This window comes from Orcinus orca, chromosome 10 (genome assembly GCF_937001465.1).
Source record: "Orcinus orca chromosome 10, mOrcOrc1.1, whole genome shotgun sequence".
Lineage (NCBI taxonomy): Eukaryota > Metazoa > Chordata > Mammalia > Artiodactyla > Delphinidae > Orcinus > Orcinus orca.
Window position 1 is genome coordinate 64,091,896 of NC_064568.1, and position 14,912 is coordinate 64,106,807.

The following is a 14,912-nucleotide window of genomic DNA, read 5'->3' on the forward strand; positions in this document are numbered from 1 at the left end:
GTTTATGGTTTCTGATCTAAGAAAACTCATTGAAAGACTTCTGAAATAAGAAGAGGTCAGTGGAAAAATGCTCCAAGGAGAAATTACAAGCTTCTTAAATGACAGATAGTCTGAGGTTATGATTATTTCATGTGCAAGCAGCTGGCCCCAAATCAGGACTTTGACTGAAAAATACCAAACAGATCAGAGTTGCCAGTGTCTTTGAGGTCCTTTTCCCAACTTCCATCTTAGGCTGTTCCTATTCAACTATTGAATGCTGTTATGAATTCAATTGTGTCCTCCAACAAAATATGTTTAAGTCCTAACCCTCAGTACCAGTGAATGTGATCTTATTTGGAAATAGGGTCTTCTTTGTAAGATACAGGACATAGACAAATACACAGGGAGAACTCCAAATGAGGACAGAATAAGAGATTGGAATGCTAAGGATTTCTGGCAACACCAGAGTTAAGAGAAAGCCACGGACAGACTAACCCCTAGAGCCTTCTAAGTAAAAGAGGTTCTGAGGAAACCTTGATTTCAGAGTATTAGCCTCTAGAACTGTGAGAGAATAAACTCTATTGTTTCAGGACAAAATTTGTGGTAGTTATAGCAATACAAGGAAGCTAATATAAACACACATAGGATTGTCTTTATTTGTAAACCTTAAAGAATGTAAAATAAAGGAACTTAATAAAAAATTAATTTACCCTCCACAAGTAATTTCAAGTGTTTTTCTAGTTTATGTGGTATTATAAAACCAGTTCTCTGACATAACTTCAATGTTAGGCAAATTTCACTAAGGGACATTTTACAGTCTTTTAAATATTGAGGAAAAAATGCCTCAAATCACTCTTTTTTTGGGGGGTGAGAACTGACTCTATGATGTGTATCAAAATGTCTACTTACAGGGTTTCCCTGGTGGCGCAGTGGTTGAGAGTCCGCCTGCCGATGCAGCGGACACGGGTTCGTGCCCCGGTCCGGGAAGATCCCACATGCAGCGGAGCAGCTGGGCCCGTGAGCCATGGCCACTGAGCCTGCGCGTCCGGAGCCTGTGCTCCGCAACGGGAGAGGCCACAACAGTGAGAGGCCCGCGTACCACAAAAAAAAAAAAAAAAAAAATATATATATATATATATATATATATATATATATATATGTCTACTTATAGAAGATGAGAACATGTTTTATAAAGGATTGTTTCAGAACATCCCTGTCTTATAAAATCATAATCTATGGTGGACCACTGTTCAAACTCATATATCTCTTCTTCATTCAAATTTGTACCTGCCAAGATAAGTTTGACTTTGATTATCAGAAATTTAAGATGACAATTAAAACATTAAAGAAGTTACTGTTAAATTAAAAATTCACTATAATACTGAAGCTGCCAAGGACAATCTGATATCTAATTTTGGCATCCAAATGTATTAGGAGATTCTAAGCTGGCTTCATAATAACACTTAAAACAAAATGGTCCAGTATCCAAGAGCACAGGTCACAGGCTTCCACAGAGCAGGCCAAGGAATACATGCCTGCGTGGCACACACAATCAGAGTGTGGGTGTAGATGTCTCCATACGTGAGTCACCTACAGAATCACCCATCTTATCAAACTCATGAAAAGCACAAAACTAAGCAGCTCCAACTCATTTTATAAATCCCAAATGAAAATTCCATTTGCTCAATATCTAATCATTTATTAGTTTCCTTAATCTCTTTTAATTGGGGATAGACTGATGATCACTTTCACATCAAAATAATTGCAGGGTTTGTTTATATTGGCTGCTCTTCAATATATTTGCACCCCCAGTCTAAACTATAGTTCAAATGTAAGAAAATAAAGGCCACCAATTTATGTTAATGACATTAAAACATAATCCTTCACTACCATTTGGAAGGATTTATTGAGTAATTCCTGTAAAGAAATTTGTGGGAAAAAGAATAAACACTTTACTGAGAGAACATATACTTAATAGTCAAACTGCAGAGGATTACTCTATGCATGGCTTAAAATGCAAGAGAAATTAGAGTAAAATTACTTTTTGACCAATATCTAACCTGTTCCTGAACTGTGTTTTATTATGATATTAGTACACCAGAAGCTCCAATGGATGAAACAAGGTCATCCTGATGGGTTGTAACTTGTGCCAAAATGATCCATCTCCACCTGATCCTGATAAATGTGTGTAACAACCATTTGGACCAATAAATAGAAAAACATTGATACAGTTTACGGAATTGAACAATAGCATATATATTAGATGCCAGAATCAATATTCAAAATGAATTCAAAATGATCTTAAGTAGTGAAATATAAATTTATTTAAATTTAATAAATCAACTGGATAGGATTAAACTCAATAAAATAAATTTTAAAGTTTGAATTTACATTTAAAACTAGCTATACAAGTATAGGATGGAGGAGGGTTTGGGAGCAGATTATGTCATAAAGAATAGTTGAATAATTGGAATGTTTAGTCCAAAGAGAACACAAAGATAGGGCATATTAGGGTAGTCTTTAGTTACAAGAAATGGTGAAGCAGAATTATTTTAAAGGCAAATGACAAATCACAAGTTGGCTCAGTGACCCAGAGTGGGAAAGATGGCCCAGGATTTGACTTCTGCTCTGCCACATACTGGTTGTTAAGACCTAGGTCTTCATTATTTCAGGGCTCCAAACCTCGTGTTCCTCACCAGGAAAATGGGTAAAATAACAGTACTGATAGCAAAGGGTTTCTATAAAGACTAAATGAGATTAAAGCTTTACTCTATATCAGCCATAAAAACTGCTAAAAATGGTGAGGTAGTCATATAGGAAGGAGTTTTATTTAGTAATAAGGCTCTATTTTTCTTTCTTACTGAGAATCCTCTCTCTGTATGTAATCACACAGAGGACATATTTTTGGATAGAGTCCTATAATGTGTCACAAATTGGCTTCCTGGGGGACCCTTTGCTTTAAAATTTTAACATGATGTTTATTTGGCCTTCTGAAGAGACCTGGGATACCCACAAACTCACGAACTTTGTTTGGAAGCAAGGAAGTGGTGAGCAAAGCGTTTCTTAGGTGTAACAAAGACCTGCCTACTATGCCCTGTCCTGGATTCTCCAGAGTCAGCCTTCACAGTTTAGCTTCATTCTTTTGAAGTTAAATAAACAACATTATACACAAATGCAAAACAAATGAACAAAAAAACCCAAGAAAGTCAGAAGGTGTCTCTAGTAGTTTTAATAGCAGGCAAAAATGCTTCTGTTATGATGCTATATGGACAAGAAGCAGGCTACCAAACTACAAAAGAGCAAAATTATAACTAAAGAAAATTCATCCAAAACCAAAAGGAAACACACACATAAAAATGAGAGTGCTTGTCTTAGAGTGGTGGTTCTATGAGTGATGTTTTAAAACTTCTTTACACATTTCTGTATTTGCCAGATGTGTATCAATGAATATGTATTGTTGGCACTGGGGAAAAAGAAAGTTGATAAAAGAAGTATCCCAACAGTTATTTTTGACTTTAGAATGTCCTCCTCTTTTTTTCAGTCATGTGCTAAGTTGACTGTAATAGGTAATTTAAAACTCTGCATATAATAATTATTAGACTCTGCAGTCTAATAATTATTGCAAAGCAACACATGAAAAACTACAAAATGTCCAGAAAATAAAGCTATGGTCACAGGGACCACAAAGAAAAAAATAAAATTAAAATAACTCCATGTGGTTAACGAGGTCTTACTAAGTAGCTCAGAGATGCACAGTGTCATCCCCAACTCTCAGGGGTCAGGACCAGAACCAGGGCAAGGAGTGCCACAGCACTCGTGGCACCTGTTATCACATCTGATGCATCAATTAAAGGCCTTATTCACTATACCTCCTTCTCTAGACTAGGAGCTCTGGGATAGAGGAGACTCTCTGTTTAGCACACTCATTAATGCTCAGGATGGACATAATTGTTAAATAATAAGCTAATCACATACTGCCTTAATAACTCAAAGTAAGAGAATGAGAGTTGATTAAAGTATGATAGGTCAAAAATTGCCAAAATATAAATTTTTTTATAAAGCAATAATACCCATGCAGAACTTTTAAAGATAGAAGCAACTACTTGTTTATATTAATTAGAGGTTAATTTTTTGACAATACAAAATATTACCCATTTGTAAAGCACTTCTAAGAAAATAATTAGAAACCCAGTGACTGCTGTAAGTCATTAGATAAATCCAGATATCTCTATCAAAAAACACAAACACTTATTTCAAATGAGCACTTTGTCAGGAGAATGGAGATGTTATCAAGTGTCACTTGGGGATTCTAACAAAAATTTGTATTTGGAAATGTTTAATTGTGTTGAAGTCATTCTGAAAACGGTTTCTGTGCATTTAACATTTTTACTAGAGTATAATTGCTTTACAATGGTGTGTTAGTTTCTGCTGTATAACAAAGTGAATCATCTATATATATACATATATCCCCATATCCCCTCCCTCTTGTGTCTCATTCCCACCCTCCCTATGCCACCCCTCTAGGTTGTCACAAAGCACCGAGCTGATCTCCCTGTGCTATGCAGCTGCTTCCCACTAGCTATCTATTTTACACTTAGTAGTGTGTATATGTCAATGTGACTCTCTCACTTCGTCCCAGCTTACCCTTTCCCCTCCCCGTGTCCTCAGGTCCGTTCTCTATATCTGTGTCTTTATTCCATTCCTGCCCATAGGTTCATCAGAACCATTTCTTTTTTTTTTTTAGATTCTATATATATGTGTTAGCATACACTATTTGTTTTCCTCTTTCTGACTTACTTCACTCTATATGACAGACTCTAGGCCCATCGACCTCACTACAAATAACTCAATTTTGTTTCTTTTTATGGCTGAGTAATATTCCATTGTATATATGTGCCACATCTTCTTGATCCATTCATCAGTCGATGGACACTTAGGTTGCTTCCATGTCCTGGCTATTGTAAATAGTGCTGCAGTGAACATTGTGGTACATGTCTCTTTTTGAACTATGGTTTTCTCAGGGTATATGCCCAGTAGTCGGATTGCTGGGTCATATGGTAGTTCTAGTTTTAGTTTTTTAAGGAACCTCCATACTGTTCTCCATAGTGGCTGTATCAATTTACATTCCCACCAACAGTGCAAGAGGGTTCCCTTTTCTCCACACCCTCTCCAACATTTATTCTTTGTAGATATTTTTTATACACCTGTTCCATTAGGAAGGAAAAGAACAAATTTTCAAATGCATAAGATGCTAGAAATGTATTGGGTTTTTCTTTTGTTGTTTTGTTTTGTTTTTTGCAGAACACGGGTCTCTCACTGTTGTGGCCTTTCCCGTTGCGGAGCACAGGCTCTGGACGTGCAGGCTCAGCGGCCATGGCTCACAGGCTCAGCCGCTCCGCGGCATGTGGGATCTTCCCGGACAAGGGCACGAACCCGTGTCCCCTGCATCGGCAGGCAGACTCTCAACCACTGCGCCACCAGGGAAGCCCTCTTTGTAGATTTTTTGATATGGCCATTCTGACCAGTGTGAGGTGATAGATCATTGTAGTTTTGATTTGCATTTCTCTAATGATTAGTGATGTTGAGCATCCTTTCATGTGTTTATTGGCAATCTGTTATCTTCTTTGGAGAAATGTCTATTTAGGTCTTCTGCCCATTTTTGGATTGGGTTTCTGTTTTCTTGATATTGAGCTTCATGAGCTGCTTGTATATTTTGGAGATTAATCCTTTGTCAGTTGCTTTGTTTGCAAATATTTTCTCCCATTCTGAGGGTTGTCTTTTCGGCTTGTTTACGGTTTCCTTTGCTGTGCAAAAGCTTTGAAGTTTCATTAAGTCCCATTTGTTTATTTTTGTTTTCATTTCCATTTGTCTAGGAGGTGGGTCAAAAAGGATCTTGCTGTGATATGTCAAAGAGTGTTCTTCCTATGTTTTCCTCTAAGAGTTTTATAGTGTCTGGCCTTACAGTTAGGGCTTTAATCCATTTCAAGTTTATTTTTGTGTATGGTGTTAGGGAGTGTTCTAATTTCATTCTTTTACATGTAGCAGTCCAGTTTTCCCAGCACCACTTATTGAAGAGGCTGTCTTTTCTCCATTGTATATTCTTGCTTCCTTTATCAAAGATAAGGTGACCATATGTGTGTGGGTTTATCTCTGGGCTTTCTATCCTGTTCCATTGATCTATATTTCTGTTTTTGTGCCAGTACCCTATTGTCTTGACTACTGTAGCTTTGTAGTATGGTCTGAAGTCAGGGAGCCCGATTCCTCCAGCTCCATTTCTCTTTCTCAAGATTGCTTTGGCTATTCAGGATCTTTTGTGTTTCCATATAAATTGTGAAATTTTTTGTTCTAGTTCTGTGAAAAAATGCCATTGGTAGTTTGATAGGGATTGCATTGAATCTGTAGATTGCTTTGTGTAGTGTAGTCATTTTCACAATGTTGATTCTTCCAATCCCAGAACATGGTATATCTCTCCATCTGTTTATATCATCTTTAATTTTAAAGTCCTGTGTTTTTCAATGGAAATAGTGATACAAATTAGCTGTAAAGCATGACTCATTTCACCTCTGTTATTAATGTCAGTTATATTATTAAATGGATTTATTTCAGCAGGAAGGAATGATTCATTCTCTGTTTAAATGAATTATGATTACAGATGTTTGGTATATCATTAAGGTGAAACTGGCATCGACGATATATTCCAGAGCAGCCTGGAGAAGTTTAAAAGTCCACATTTTTTTTTTAACAGCGTGATAAAACACAGCAGTGTGAGGCTTCTGTTTGTCCAATAAATTATCCTGTTACAATGCCAGATTATGGTTTCGAGCAGTATGTAAATCTCTCCATTCTAAAGGTACGTAAAACTTGTGCGAGTCACTTGGTGGCCGTCTGGGTTATCAGACCAACTGGGGTGTCACAGGGCTTGTGCTCAAGTGACCCTTATTTTACTTAATAACGACCCCAAAGCAAGAGGAGTGAAGATGACAATTCGGAAACGCCAGAGAGAGGATGTAAAATGCTTCCTTTGAGTGAAAAGGCGAAAGCTCTGTACTTTTCATCAGGAAAGAAAAAAAGGTGTGTGCTGAGGCTGCTGAGATCCACGGGCTTAGTAGTACAAGATGAGCACTTTCTTCTAGATACCTTGAAATATTTACGAGAATGCGTCCACTTTAGGAAGAAGCTAGAGCCATGTGGCTGACAGGGTCTTGGTGCTCCACCTGGGTGTCAGGCCTGAGCTTCTGAGGTGGGAGAGCCGAGTTCAGGACACTGGTCCAGCAGAGACCTCCCGGCCCCACGTAATATCAAACGGCCAAAGCTCTCTCAGAGATCTCCGTCTCAACACTAAGACCCAGCTCCGCTCAAAGACCAGCAAGCTACAGTGCTAGACACCCTATGCCAAACAACTGGCAAGACAGGAACACAGCCCCATCCAATAGCAGAGAGGCTGCCTAAAATCATAATAAGCTCACAGACACCCCAAAACACACCACCGGATGTGCTTAGCTAGCTATATCACAGTTGAAATAAAGTGATCCTCTTTTATTTTCTCCCAGAAATTTCCCCTAAAAACATGTGATTGGAAAACTAGCCCATAAGCTTCTTCATTGGCTCCTCTCACTTGTTTATAAAACAATTGCACACGTAGAAATTAGTTAATCAGGTCTAAATAAAGAAACACATTTTTTAAATGTGTAAAATGCTGCTGCATTTGTATAATGGATTCTAGGTCTTGTGGATTTCAGGGAAACAGTAACCTGAGTTCCCTGTGATCTCTCTTCGTAACTGTGCTTTAATCTCTCTGACCGTGGTTCTAACCCAGAAAACTGTAATGACAAGCAATCCCTACAACAATGTACATTTTCAAGTGGAAAGACCCTGGCACTGTTCTGAAGGTGTGTTATCACTGGTTACATTATCAAAAGCTATCTTCTCTGTGCTTCAGTTGTAACCATCCTCTGTACAAATCAAGAAAGTCATTCACATGTATGTATACATGTGAATACATGTATACAAAATAAACAACTATTGAGGGTCTCCCCCAGATAATGGTATTACTATGCTGTGATATTAAAATCAAAAGTAACAATTTGTTTCTTTAACTCAAATCATTAATGATTTTATCAAGTCACTTACTGTGCACACACCTACTAAGGATGATCTAGGGCTCCTGTCCCAAATTTCTGGGGAATCATATTTGGGATCCAATGGCCTTGAATAGATTTTATGCTCTTTTCCCTTTAGGTTTCTTGTCCTAACTCTTCTACATACAAGATGCAACCTGCTAACTGGGAGTAAGTCTACTCTATAAACAAAACACGGGATTTAATATAGTTTGAAGACACTGTCTTAATAACAGCGCTCTGAATTAAGGCTTTGAGGATGTACCAGATGTGACTGATTTCTCAGGGAATACCTTTAGATGCGAGTGTACAAGAACTGGCCAATTGCACAAACAAATGCTTTTGTAATAAAGCACTTTTCATGTTACTCTCAGTGTTTAGAGGCTGATGTTTTTTGCCTCACATTAACAGACACGGAAATTGTAGACATAGGCTATCATTTCAATTTTCTTTAGTATCATTTTTCTATTGAGATTTTTTTTAAAAGAAAGATTCAATTATATGTTTAAGTGGTCCCTTACTTAGTCCTTTCGACCTGTGACTTTTTCTGCATTAGACACTGACACTCAAAGTAACTCTTCTGTGATAAATCCAGTCTTTAATCCATCAACTAAGAAACATTTCAATTTACTGCCCAGTAAGGCTGTCAGCATGTCAATATGCAGTTTCAAAACATCGTTACCCTCTTTTTACTGTCTTATTTGCACTCTTATTTGAATATTTTATTCCAACTTGAACTTATAAGTTTTTGAAAAATAGATAAATGAAAGTCTCCATGGTAGTGATAAAATGCTTATCTGATAAATGGAATATAATCAAGGCAAAGATGGAAATGATTGGATATGACAAATGAGGCAAATCTTTAGTTTTAAACAGATGATCATTATACACCTGTTCCATTAGGAAGGAAAATAAATTTTCAAATGCATAAGATGCTAGAAATGTATTTTGTTGTTGTTGTTGTTTTGTTTTGTTTTTTGCAGTACGCGCGCCTCTCACTGTTGTGGCCTCTCCCGTTGAGGAGCACAGGCTCCGGACGCGCAGGCTCAGCGGCCATAGATCACGGGCCCAGCCGCTCTGCGGCATGTGGGATCTTCCCGGACCGGGGCACGAACCCGTGTTCCCTGCATCGGCAGGCAGACTCCCAACCACTGCGCCACCAGGGAAGCCCTAGAAATGTATTGTTAAATATTGTATTTAACATTAAAGTGTAACTGGCAATATTATTTATAGTTTGGCTATCAGAGAATAAAACTTCTCTTGTAATGTGTTTTTTTAATACAATTTGATTTTACAGATTTTTAGAAACATATAATGTACCAAAGTAGAGACCTGTACTGATGGAGATGACAGATGGAAATGAAGAAAGATAAATAAATAAATAGGTGAACAAATGGAGAAACAGACAAACAGAAGTAGCGAATGGGAGGGCTGGACAGAGAAAAGATGACAGGTGAGGTAGCAAAAGAAGATGAGAGAAAGGATGAGATGGTGGAGCAAAGAAAGAAAGAGAAGACTGAGGAAAAGAAAGAAAAGGAAGAGAAGGAACGAGAAGGGACAAAGAGAGGCCAAAAAGGTTAAATGGACAGTAAGACTGGAAAGCAAAGGAACAGTTGAGACTGCAAAAAAACCCTGAAATCATTGGGAAACACCGTCAACAGTTCCTTACTCTAAAAACACCTTACCTTTTTTTCACTTTTCTCAAACCAATAATTCAGGAGTTATGTTTATTTGAGAAAAATACATTTTTTAAAAAACATCAGGAAACAGCTATTGAATGAGTCAGATGATACTGAGTATTTGGAGCAACACACTGTTTAGAAGTGAAGCCATCATTGCTTCTGCATGTATATAAAAGACGGCCCAGACAGACATCCCATGGTGAGCGACGCTATTACAGCCATTGAGGTGGAAGATGCCGCTTTTTAGTACTCTGAAAACTGCCTTTTCTTCCCCAAGTGAGTAATGCTTATACAATCTGAGAAGCAACGTGATAATAAACAGAGAACTAAAACCCTTTGAAATGAAAGTTGGACAATAGAAGTGGAAATAATGAGATTTCAGTGATACCTTGGGGAGACCTTAGTTAACACTATTTTATGGTACCGTCAATTAAAAGCAATCACAGAGAATTTCAGAGCACAATGGGATACACCAGTGATCATGTATCCAAGCCCTTTCACACCAGTGAAAAACTTGAGAGGTTGAGAGAATTTAAATACTCCGTCCAAAATCACCACTAACTCAGGTCTGCTAATGTTCAATTTCACAAATGATTAATGAACATATACAATATCTGCTGAGATCTTCAGAGTATGAAGGAAATACTGAGTAAAGGGACCTGATCATTAATATCTGTTTGTACTTATTAGGTTCCTAACTGTGAGCTTCCCGAGATCCAAGAACAGGATCTTGTTACCCTTACATTCCTGGAGCAGAACACATTGCTTGGTGCATAACTGTCAATATATATATGTTGAATGAATAGATAGGGCACAAGAGCACAAAGTTATAACCTTTACACATCATGACTGCACAGCTTTTGTATAAACTCTTTAAAATAGGTCACTGCCTACTGGCTGTCATTTATATACATTCACATGGAGGTTACACCAGACCCTATGCCAGTACGCAAGAGGCTGACCACTACCACCACCTTACCTTCCCCAAGGATGAGCAGAGTCTACAAATTATTTGACACATAGCTCAAAGGATAAATGGCACGTGCCTCTAGGGGGCATCTGGGCTCACTCCAAAGGACAGTGTGAAAATAAAACAATATACAAACTGGGTAGTAATTAGATATCCCCCGAGGAAAAGTTCCGCATAGAAGCCATGGTCATGTGACTCAAGCACTTTGCAATGTAGATGTGTCCAACGGGTGAATATTCCTTATATTGGTATCATCTCTCCAACCCAGGCTCATCTTCCTCACAGCATCACAGCTGCTCAAAACATCTTTTACCTCCCTGATCCCCCACCCCTACCTCCTACGCATGCTAGCATCCTGACTCCTTAAAAACCCTCCTTCCCAAATGGAAGCCAACTTACTCCCATTCAAGTTCACCTCCACACATACCCTTTCTACTGGAGCTCACCATCCCCACCCTCCCGTCCTGTGTCAGCTGCCTACAGTACTCATCTCCCATGATTGGCAATGCCAACCCCCGTGGGTTCCCGACTCTACCTTGTGGGCTGGGATAGGTACCGCAAACAGTGTCAAAGCCCACTGGCCCACCTCAGGAGGAAGGAAGAGTCATCTGAAAGCTCCAGAAAATTTTCTCAGAGAAATTGGTAGTTGGTGGATTTAATTCTTGATGGAGCTGAGGTGCTATTTGTATAAAATTTAACCCATGAAACCCCTAAAATCCATCATTTAGAATTCTGTTTCCAGGGTACTGGGGGTTGCGGAGTGTATTCTGATTTTCAAATGATAAATTCACCAACAAAGTTCTAAAATACACTTCACTTCTAGGTTAGATATAATTAAGTGATCAAAAGGACATTTTTAACACTGTGTTTAACAGACGCTGTGAAATTGTGAAACATCCCTGGGACACACATACTCGGCAAGTTACAGAGGGAGACACATGAATTTACCTAACTAGCTAAACAAGGGCAACTTGTAACTTTACAAATAATTAGTTAAATTAAGCTAAGAGTGGGGCCTTTTCAAAAGGTCTCCTCCAACCAGATTTACATTACAGAAGAGGCCTGATTTACTGGAATCATAATTTCACTGCAAGATTCACAGGGCCCTGTTACATCTTGGAAACTCACAGGTGTATAATGTAATGGAACCGGAAGCAAGGAGGTGAGTTGTTTCTGGTCAGTAAGTCATGGCCAAGAAAAGCTCCACCATAAACTGTAAGGGGTCTGCTAGCAGGAGGGGATGTACTAGAAAGAATAACCATCCCCCAAAAGTTTAGTCAGTTACAGTTAAAGTAACAATCTCCAGAGAGTAACCACAAAAAACATCACTGAGCAAGAGGTGTGGTTTGTCTCCATGTACGCAACACCTTTCAGCAGCTGTTCACTGGGTGATGCTTCCCACATTACATTCTGAGCATCTGGGGTCTAAAACGTGCCAGCTTGAAAGGCAGGATCCACCCAGCCCCTCAGGCAGGCTCTGCAGGGTGCCGCCAGCATTCTACACAGGTATGTACACGACGTGTGCCGTAAACTCAAAAGCAAGGGGTGAAATTTGGACTGGATGGAGTGGGGGCCTCTATCATGCTAGGAACTGCAGGAAGACAGGGAGAAATCAAACAAAACCAAGACCCGCTTCACCCCCACCCCATCCGGATCCATGCCACTCTTGTTCTTTTGTTATTTTGCAAAACTGAAAAGACCAGCTTCCTCTTCTGAGTCCCTTTCATCCCTGCTCCCTTTCGTATTTCTTGTCAGGACTGATTCAGCCTCAGTCATGGGTTTCCCTGGGGCTTCTGCCTGTGTTTGGGATGAGAAAGGGAAAGAGGGGAGGTGCCTGCTGGTAACCTAGCATTATGTCTATCAAGTGGGAATCTGGAAAGGAGCTGCTGGACATCAGCATCTGGCCTTGACTGCTGGCTACTAGCACCACTCTTTCCTAGTGTCCTGGCCTCCTTAGCTCTTATCTCCACTGCTGGGGCTGAGACGCTATAATTTATAAGCACATTCCTAGGGGCACAGTCTCCATGCGGTCCTGTGTTCCCAAATCTCCAGTCTCTTCCCTATAAAGCACCACTGTCTCTTCACACACCCGTGATTCCAACTACTAACATACATACATTATCTTCCTCTTCACTGCCCGCCCGCCATATAGGTAATAATTCTCCCAACACGACACAAAGAACAGACCTCAAGTCTCCATGTGACTTTCCAGGAGCAATCCCCTCTCCTTTTAAGGCCACCACCACCCTGGAGCAGTGGTTCTCAAAATCTGATAGGAACCAGAATGACCGGGCGAGCTAATCAAGGTCACAGATCCAGGCTCAGGGGAACTAAAATTTGAAAAGCACAAGTCTGGATTAATGTGAGAGCAGAAGCGGGATCGGACACAAATAGGAGAGTGTGTCAAGGTAAACTTTTATTTTCCCTTTTGAGTGCTGTTCCCCACGCAGGGTCTAAAGGACACCCACGCCCTGTGCAGCCGCGGTCCCCACCTTTTCCCAAGCTCCCCTCCTCCATCCAGCCGCCCTCCTCCCAAGGAGGCCTCCAGGACTCTCCCCACCGCCGACCCCAGAGCCAAGAGGAAAATGATCCAAAGTACACCGCGAGCGGGGCCTGTCCCTCGGGCACCCGAACCCAGCTCGCCTGAGACTGAACTTTTCAAACTTTCCAACTCACTCTTACACACACGCTAACGAAAGAAAAGCAGATAAAAGCAAGAGACAACTCTGCACGCCGGCAACTGTCCGATCCCGCGCGCGCTGCCCAGGGAGGTTCGCGCCCTCCTCCTGGCCGGCCCCGGGGTGGCCGTGGTCCCCGCCCCTGTCGCCCCCCGCCCGCCGGGGAGAGGAGGGGAGGGGAGGGGAGCCAGGACCCCACTTACCGCCGGGAGCGTCCCGAGCCGCGCGCAGCCACGCCCGCTCCAAAGGTTTGCGTCCCAGGAAGCGGAGGTTAGGAGTCACCTGCGCGTCAGGCGCTGAGGGCAGCTCGGTCCCGCCCGGGCCGCGCCTTCCGGGCCCAGGTGCCGAGCCAGCGAGGGCGGGGTGGGGACGGGCTGCAACAGGTTCCAAGCTGGGTCGTACCGAAGCCCGCGCAGCCAGCCAGCGCCCCGGAACCTGTCTAACTCAGACCTCCAACCCTCGGCCAGCAAAATAGAAAGCCTTTCTTTCCTGTCCGCCCTCAGGGCTACCAGCAACTACAAGTCGCGACATCCCGGCCGGGCGAGCAGAGCCCGAAGGGCGGCAGCGCTCACCTGGGCAGGGGCTGGGCTCACGGAGCGGCATTCAGCTCCCATCCCCCGTGCGTCCCGGGCTCAGGAATGCGCGGGGGCGGGGGGCGGCTGGGTGAAAGCCGAGGTGGTACCACCCCCAGGGAGCGGATGGACTCAGCTCCAGGGAGGTAATTCCCATCGGCAGCCCGCAATGCAGACCCTACCCCACCGCCCGAGTGTGTCCGGGCTTGGAGGAGAGCAGGAGGTGGAAAGGTGGAAGACAAACTGCGTGTGAATTTATCTTTTTGTAAGAAAGAGTTTTACGTATCATCAAAGATGTGGGACTGACTTTGCATTGTCTTGATTACTGATTTGGATGAAAGGAATACCTGCGCGAAAAGCAGGTCACTAGGTGGGGTGATATGGAGCAATGTTATGGACATAGAGACACTATCATTTGGTTTTAATATAAAATAATTGCAGCAATTAATGAAATTAATTTTATATTTTTTCTTCTACATCTCAGTAAATCTGTTTCGAGTGTTGTTAATAATTGTATAATCACGTCGTCTTCAAGATCTAGCCATTTGCAGCAAATGTTAAAAATGCAGCCTAGTAGGGAAAGAATGAAACTTAGGAAACATAGGCATATTTTAAACTTCTGGCATGATATGTCAATTATCATAAGCTGGAATTGACTTTTTAAATGACTTTTATGGCTATTTTGCCCTGAATAAAACACTTGAGGAAAATGCTAAACTGTTGAGATTTGAATTAAGTCCTGACTGATGAGTAGACACAGGAGAATGAAATGTACATATTCTAGATGTTGAAACAGGGCAAAGGACAAAGGTGGAAAGTAAAAGTAAGTTCCAGCACATCACAAAGACAAATTTCCAGATTGTGGTATCTGCGATCTGTAGTTTCTTCAACAGCATGTGCAGAATATTCTTGTT

At 41.1% G+C, this 14,912-nt stretch overlaps 1 protein-coding gene across 2 annotated transcripts in view; it reads right to left on the reverse strand.

The window, feature by feature from the left end:
- The window catches only part of FAM83B (family with sequence similarity 83 member B), an 87,542-nt gene extending 73,785 nt beyond the window's left edge, over positions 1–13,757 (reverse strand). Inside the window, exons 1-2 of one of the 2 annotated variants that reach the window (XM_049716226.1) lie at positions 13,630–13,692; positions 889–1,031 (exon numbers count right to left, since the gene is read on the reverse strand). The gene's annotated coding sequence lies outside the window, so the exon portion shown is untranslated. Of the gene's footprint in view, positions 1–888; positions 1,032–13,629 lie in introns of both variants that reach the window. The other variant, XM_004267772.4, reaches the window with a different exon arrangement.
- Positions 13,758–14,912: the final 1,155 nt, after the last annotated feature.